Below are 7420 nucleotides of genomic sequence, written 5' to 3'. Positions count from 1 at the left end.
CTCCTCATCTCAAAACTATAGTGCCTGATCATTCTTTATAGTCAACAAATAACTTATTTGATCACATTCTGAAATTGAGTATTACAGGCAGAAACCTGATATTGAAACATTCCCCATGTCAATTCACTTTCTCTGTAAAATGAAAATTTATTTTATTCTTTTTACTTTTTTCTTTACTTTTCTTTTCTTTTTTTTTTAGGCGAGGCAACCCTTAGTTGACCTCACAGATTGCAAGGACCTTGTCAGCTTACAATCCCTTTGTTTTTTTTATTTTTTATGCCTACAGAACCTGGTCTTCCTAGGTGGTCTTCCATCCAAGTACTAACCAGGCCCAACCCTGCTTAGCTTCTGAGATCGGACAGGATCGGGCTTGTTCAGATTAGCATGGCTGTAGACAAAATGAAAATTTAAAGTGTGTTGTCCTACTGACAAAGCGAAGCAACTATGCTCAATCTTCCCTTCCCTCAGCTCCATTAACCTCCTTCACTGAATATGCTTGGATCTGTGAACAGCTCTTCTGATGACAGAATATAAAGGAAGAGGTGAACCAGCACATTCTCTAAGGCTGCCTATTCAACCTTCCTATCTCAGTTCAAATGTCGTTTGCTCTGGGAAATCTTTCCAGATCCCACTCATCCCCCAACTCAGACAATGTCTGATCCTGCTGCTGTAACTCCCATAGCATCCTGTACTTAACCTTCGTAACAGCAACCACAATTTTAACTAAATAATTAATGACAGCTACATTGCTTAATACCTTTTTATTTCTATGATTTTGCAAGTGATATAGTCAGAGGCTCGTTCTGCCATGTTATGCTCCATATGTCAGCATCCTGCAAACATTTGGTGCTAATGACTAGATGGTGACTGACAAAATTAATGATTTAATGAAGTTGCTCTTTTGGGAACTACAGGAAAAAAAAAAGCAGAATGATTTAGAGTCCCACTTAGAAGATATCTGCTTCAACAACAGAGGAAAAAATTAACAAAATCAATAAAAGCTATCAGTGTGCTATAGGTTTAATGTTTATCTCATTTAATCTTCACAATAACTGGCATTATTTTATCTCCATTTTACGTATGAGAAAACTGAGGCATGGAGAGGTTGAGTAACTTTCCCTGAGTCATGTAGAGAGAGGGTTGGAAATCATGCATTTCTGACAACCAAGCTAATGCTCTCTTTCTACTTTACCTCTTTGTTTCTCATTAATATATATTTTATTTTGTATTTCTCTATATATGTGTTTATTACTTTCAGCGAAATTCATTTAATGTAGAATTAAATACAAATTAATGCTTCAACCTTAAAATAATAAGTAATAATTTTGTGTAAATAAATTCAGCCATGTGGAAAAAGGAGTGAAAGGAAAACACTGAGTATTCTATACTCCACGTATACACTTCTGCTTTCTAAATGAAAAGATGATGAAATTGCCTTGATCTAAGATAACAGTACCATAGACTTGAAGCTCTACATGTAGAATTTACTTGATCTGTAGACATAAGGGAAAAAGCTGATATAAAAAACTATCTCAAATCCTTTATCAAATCCTAAAATCATTAATTGCTAAAAACAATATCCTCAATAGCAGAGAAATATGATATTAAGAAACTTCATTAGAATCCTTAACATTTTTTAAAAATATAAAATACATTCAGGTGTCGATTTCTTTTTAAACTTTCACAAAAAGAATGTCTAACCTATATGATCTTTTTAAAATATGCTATTACCACATGCAATACCGTGTCCTAGCTCTTTAAGAAGGATGTAATAGGAAAATTCTTATAAAATCAATTACCTATTAAGATTTTTGGAAAAAAGTGACTTGCAAGCAGAGGTATTCTATTTTAACAAGCTTTACCACTTTATTTTATCTCATGAATTTTTACAGAAAAAGAACCCCCAGTCCTATCCTCTATTTGCAAATGAAACAGTCCTAAAGAAGTTATATGATCAGTGTGATATAGCTACTTAGTGACAATGCCATGACTAAAATCAATCAGAAATGAGAACTCTCAAGGGCAAAGAAATTCTTTGAAAGAAGACAGCATAAGCTATAAACCAGACATATCAATTTGGGCAACTTATTACAATTCTTGACAACTTAATTTTATTTTTATTATTATTGTGGTAAGAATACTTGACATGGGATCTATCCTCTTAACAGATTTTTAAGAATACCATACAATGTTGTTAACTACAGGCAAAATATACAGCAGGTCTCTAGAAATTACTCATCTTGTATAACTGAAACTTTATATCCCTTGATTAGCAAATGGGGAGTTGCTAATCAATACGGGTTTCTTAATTTTATTTTTATTATTATTGTGGTAAGAATACTTGACATGGGATCTATCCTCTTAACAGATTTTTAAGAATACCATACAATGTTGTTAACTACAGGCAAAATATACAGCAGGTCTCTAGAAATTACTCATCTTGTATAACTGAAACTTTATATCCCTTGATTAGCAAATGGGGAGTTGCTAATCAATATGGGTTTGTTTGTTTGTTTGTTTGTTTGTTTTTGAGGAAACAAGTTTGCATAGAAGATGCCTTCTATGCCTTTATTATTCCACATACAGGTACAGACCAAATGTCAAGGGCACTTGAATTCATCTTACAACAGTAACTTCAAAAACTGCTTTCAAGTTCAGTTGTTTCCTCTAGATCCATAAAACACATTCATGAAGTTATACACTCATTTATTAATCAAGCATTAAACTCTGTCCTAGACATATGTTCTGATGCAGATTTACAGATAATATAGAAAGGGAAGTAAGAATAGGTTTCCAATCTGACTCCTGGAAATGTATTTTAAATATATGTCTTCGTGATTGGAAGCAGATGTCACAAAGATGCTGTTTAAAGATGCTGATAATCTCTCTGGCCAAAGAATGAATTAATGAAATCAAATTCAGTAAATATTGCATTACTGAACGAATGATAAAAAGTTGCATTCTAGACTCGTTTTCCTCTTCTATTTGATTTACAAGCTACCAAATACCTTGTATTTTGAACTTCACTTTTATTGCTATGAGCAAATCTCTAACTGAACATACACCTAGCAAAATTGAGTTCATGTTTACTAATTAAGAACCACAATGTTCTGTTTACTTTACTGGTCTCTCTCCTATAGACAAACTTCAATTATTATAAATGTGTTTACTAACAATTTACTATTTTTCATATTTAAATTTTTAAGATTGCCCAAAGTCCACCAACTTTCTTCTTCCACAAGAAGTATGGTAAAGAATTTTGGTAAATTCATATTTCAGATTAGCTTATGAGATAAGCGGTCCTTTCAGAGCAGAGAACAAAACTATGAAAGTTTATGGACAAATGAAGCGATGGTGGACTTCATTATCCTTCATAAATCAGTTTCATTGTATAGTTTTGTTTTAATATTATGTTAAATTCAGAGACATTAGGCACAGTCCTATTTAAATATTAATAGCTAGTAAATTTAATTTTTGTTACTATTTTACTGGCCTCAGCTTTATAAATTGATACATACAAGAGTTAATAATTTTTAAGAATTACCAAACCATTAGTAAGTTACTCAGTTTACTAACTAGACATAACTGAGAGTCAGCATCCTTAAGAAAGAATTGCCAAAAAGTTGAGAGGACCAGTTAGTTACACAGAAGACAATGATGCATGTGAATCACTGTAACCAAGTAGTAAAAGTCAAACAGTAATTATTTACTCTGTATCCTACTAATTGTACTTCAAGGAATCTGTTCTACACAAATCATGAGAATGGTCCAAGCTTTACATTACTTATCCTAGCAAAATATGACAATCCACATGAAAAAAAGTTTAAATAAATCATAGTATATCCATATTATGAAATATTATACAATATTAAAAAAAGATGCTTTCAAAAAAAATTATGGCATTGGGAAATTGGAGAGATTTATAAAAACTATATCTCTATAATTTACCTTTAATTCCACTGAAACAAACACAGAGGTAAAATACGATATTACATGGATAAAATTCATAAGTAATCAAGCTAAAAATATTAGTGTGAAATAATCTCTGTGAACATTATGTACCACTATGTTATGATATATTAGGTGATTTTTGGTTTGACTTTATGTATCTCTGTATTACACAAGTATTTGACATGAGTACGTGCTATAATCAGAAAAAAATTCTATTTGTAATATGATCATTTAAATGTAGAATAGCTGCATTGGGAATAATGAATGGGAATAAAAAATCATCTATTATTAGCACCCAAATAGAATCAAAAGAACATACATAAATGATACACATTGGGATAGTAGCCAGAATTCCAGAATAACATTACCACGCAAAGAGAGAGTAGCAGAAAAGGAAGTGACATAGCAAGATTACTAATACAAAGCTGATGGACTAGCATACCATCCTCTGACATTGATACCCTGAGTCCCTCATACAGATAGTTCATTCACTTGTAATAAAGTGAATAATAATTTCTCATTTATAAACCTAATGCTTTCTTTCATACCCCATTACATTTTTGTTGTTGTTGCTCTATCTCAACACCCCTATATTCAAGGAAAAAAGCACACATACACACCACTGCAATCTCACTATCATCCATTATTCAAGAAAGGTCTCATTGAATAAATGTCTGCTCAGAGGCTCTAAGCAAATTTCATTTCTGAACACTACTGTCGGCAGCCCAGCAGGCTATTTCACCAAGATAAAATCACATATTTAATCAAATGCACCTAAAAAAGAAATACTCGCAAAGTTTGCTTAATAATGTCAAACCATAAAAATACAATGTTGACAGCCTACTAATTTTTAGTGCTTTTTCTTCTTCAAGGATTTGCAACGATAAAAAAGGTACATGGACATTTTTCTCATTAATATTTCAACTAACATTTAAAAATACACCAAATTATGTGTTACTATTTATATTGGATTGGTACTTAAAAATAAAAAATGAAGAGTCAACATAACTTTTTGTTTTGAATAAGGAAAAATAAAAAACAGTAAATTTAAGAGGTCTCCCATCTTATACAAATAATACCTTTAAAGCACCATTTTACTTCAGCTGGGCAAGTGTCAGCATAAAACACTACCCAGACTCTATTTTTTGTAATAATGGATCCATGTTAGATGTCTGTCATTTGAATAACATTTTTACTGGATAGATTGAAGTATATTTTCATTGGATTCTCTAGGCAGCTAATAAAGTTATCCATACTCAATTATTTGAAATATCCTACTTGATCTACTTTTCAGTATTCTGCCTCTAAACATAAAATTTACTTGAATAAACATCTATTCCCATCAGTAGCATGACATAACGAGTACACTAACAAAAGTAAAATAATTAGATGTCTCAAATGGATAGATGGATTCGTATTTGCAAAACTATTTTGTTGCTTTTACTTCTATTTTCATTTATTCCATGCTCTATTTATTCTCAGTCAATAAGTTTTTGTTAATTTAGTTTTTTCCAGAGTAACATTTTATTCTGTGCAACCTCCACTTTTGGTTTACAAACAATTTGTTCCTTTTCAGTAAAGACCATCTAAAGGTGGCAGGTGGGGCTCACACATGAGTTAATTCAACCACGAGCTCCATGTCTAATGGTATATCTTGGGGGCATTGTTTACTTGGAAGTACTCAATGCCTAAATAATTTACATCTAAACCTATAAGATCAGCATTTCTCTGCTTTTTAAGTGTGAGTAGCAAAAATTCAGCATTCTATGTGTCACTGAATCTGTGTCTAGTGCCTGTTTGGCATTGTACAGTGACAACTCCACTATCATATGACAGAATGGGATATGTTGCTTATGCAAATTACATCTTTCAGATAGTTGGTGGCTTTTCAGATATGCATAGCCTTGATAACTTGGGCAATTTCACAGGTGTTTTTGAACTTGTACATTTGAATCCCTTGATATGCATGTTTTTGTTGGGTTTTCTGGGTCAAATAAGTAGAAAACTATTTTCCAAGATTACTTTAGCTGCTACAGAAAAAGAGTAAACCTGTTTTTAATGGTTTTCCTAACCATTTCTCTTAATGCCTGATCTATCTCAGTTAACAAAGGATCATGTATTGGATATTCAAGTTTTATCAGACCCTCTGACTTTTTCTGTGGACAATATTCCTCTCTTAATTGAGCTTTTCCTTCTTCAAACTATTTGTCCATCCACAGTGGAACTACAATACAGTTAACTGATTTCACTAAGGTGGTGACAACAGACTGATCTAAAACTGGGTACCTAATTTAGAAAGAATCCAGTAGGAGAGGGAAGGAATACTGGTAGTCTGGGTAGGGACATGCAATGGGAGCAGAATCCTAATGGTATTCTAAATGCTATTTTTTTTTAATGCCTAGGTGAACTTCCATCCTTCACAGAGATTCTTTAGGTGAGAAACACAGTAACCTCCCAATAAACTAATCATCTGCCCTAAAGCTAATTGGAAGTGTCTTTGCATTTAAGAGAGAAATAAGGAATTACACTCAATGTACTAAATCTTATAAATTAAATCTTATGTTATCCATATGACAACTGAGATGTTATCACAAAATATGAAGTATTTTAGAATGCTGCAAAATAATATTTAATTGTTATACATAAAAAATATTGAAAATTAAAGTGAAATTTAACTGAAAATGCCTAAAATTCAAAAAATTATTGTGTAATATTTCAAAAGAAAACAGTTGCCTAAGTTATTCTTCCAAAGTCAACTACGGTTAATAATATAATTAAAACTCAATACACAGTTTCAACTTAACAGTTAAAGCCAATGTAAAGAAGAAAGTCTAGATATACACATGCCTCATGTTAACACAGAACCATTTCTCAATAGACTCTTTGTCCACTCCTTGAAGTCATGATCAGTATTCTGAGTCAAGGTTCAAACAACAGCCATCAGCTATTGACAAATCAAGACCACTGAAAAATTGAAAAAAAGAAAAGATATAAATGTATACCAGTTGAGCCCTTCTACTCTTGCCAGAAATAAAATCTCTTACAAAAGATGACCATCAAGACCAATTCCTCTCACTCAAAAGAATTTGGAAGAGTTCTGAGGAAAGGAAAAGAAGGAAAAAACAAACCAAACCAAAACAGAAGACTATTGAAAAACCTCTTACAGGGTTAGCTGTCAATGGAATACATTTTAGTATTCAAGTTACCCACTCAAGCAGAACATCAAAAACTGGGCTTGAGTCTCTCCCCGATTCTCACAGGCTCAGCCTACTGTGGAGTCACTGGGGCTGTCTTGAATAGTAACACACTTTGTCACTGCGGGACGCAGAGACACCAACACAAGCTGATCAAACAGAAAGGGGTACCCTTTCTACTTGACTTTCATTTTCTTGAGTCATACTTTAAAACACTTAAGTCAGCTGTCTAATGTGCAGCTTATTTTTTCATTCATTTTTAACACCTACCACAC

General features: G+C 32.5%; 1 pseudogene; it reads right to left on the bottom strand.

Annotated features, from left to right (window-relative positions):
- Positions 1 to 277: 277 nt before the first annotated feature.
- Positions 278 to 396, bottom strand: LOC112471532 (annotated as a pseudogene).
- Between the last annotated feature and the right edge of the window lie 7024 nt (positions 397 to 7420).

The sequence above is a fragment of the Pteropus alecto genome, unplaced genomic scaffold (assembly GCF_000325575.1).
Source record: "Pteropus alecto unplaced genomic scaffold, ASM32557v1 scaffold57, whole genome shotgun sequence".
NCBI lineage: Eukaryota > Metazoa > Chordata > Mammalia > Chiroptera > Pteropodidae > Pteropus > Pteropus alecto.
The sequence above is the reverse complement of the archived record's forward strand: the minus strand, read 5'-3'. Positions and strand labels throughout refer to the sequence as shown.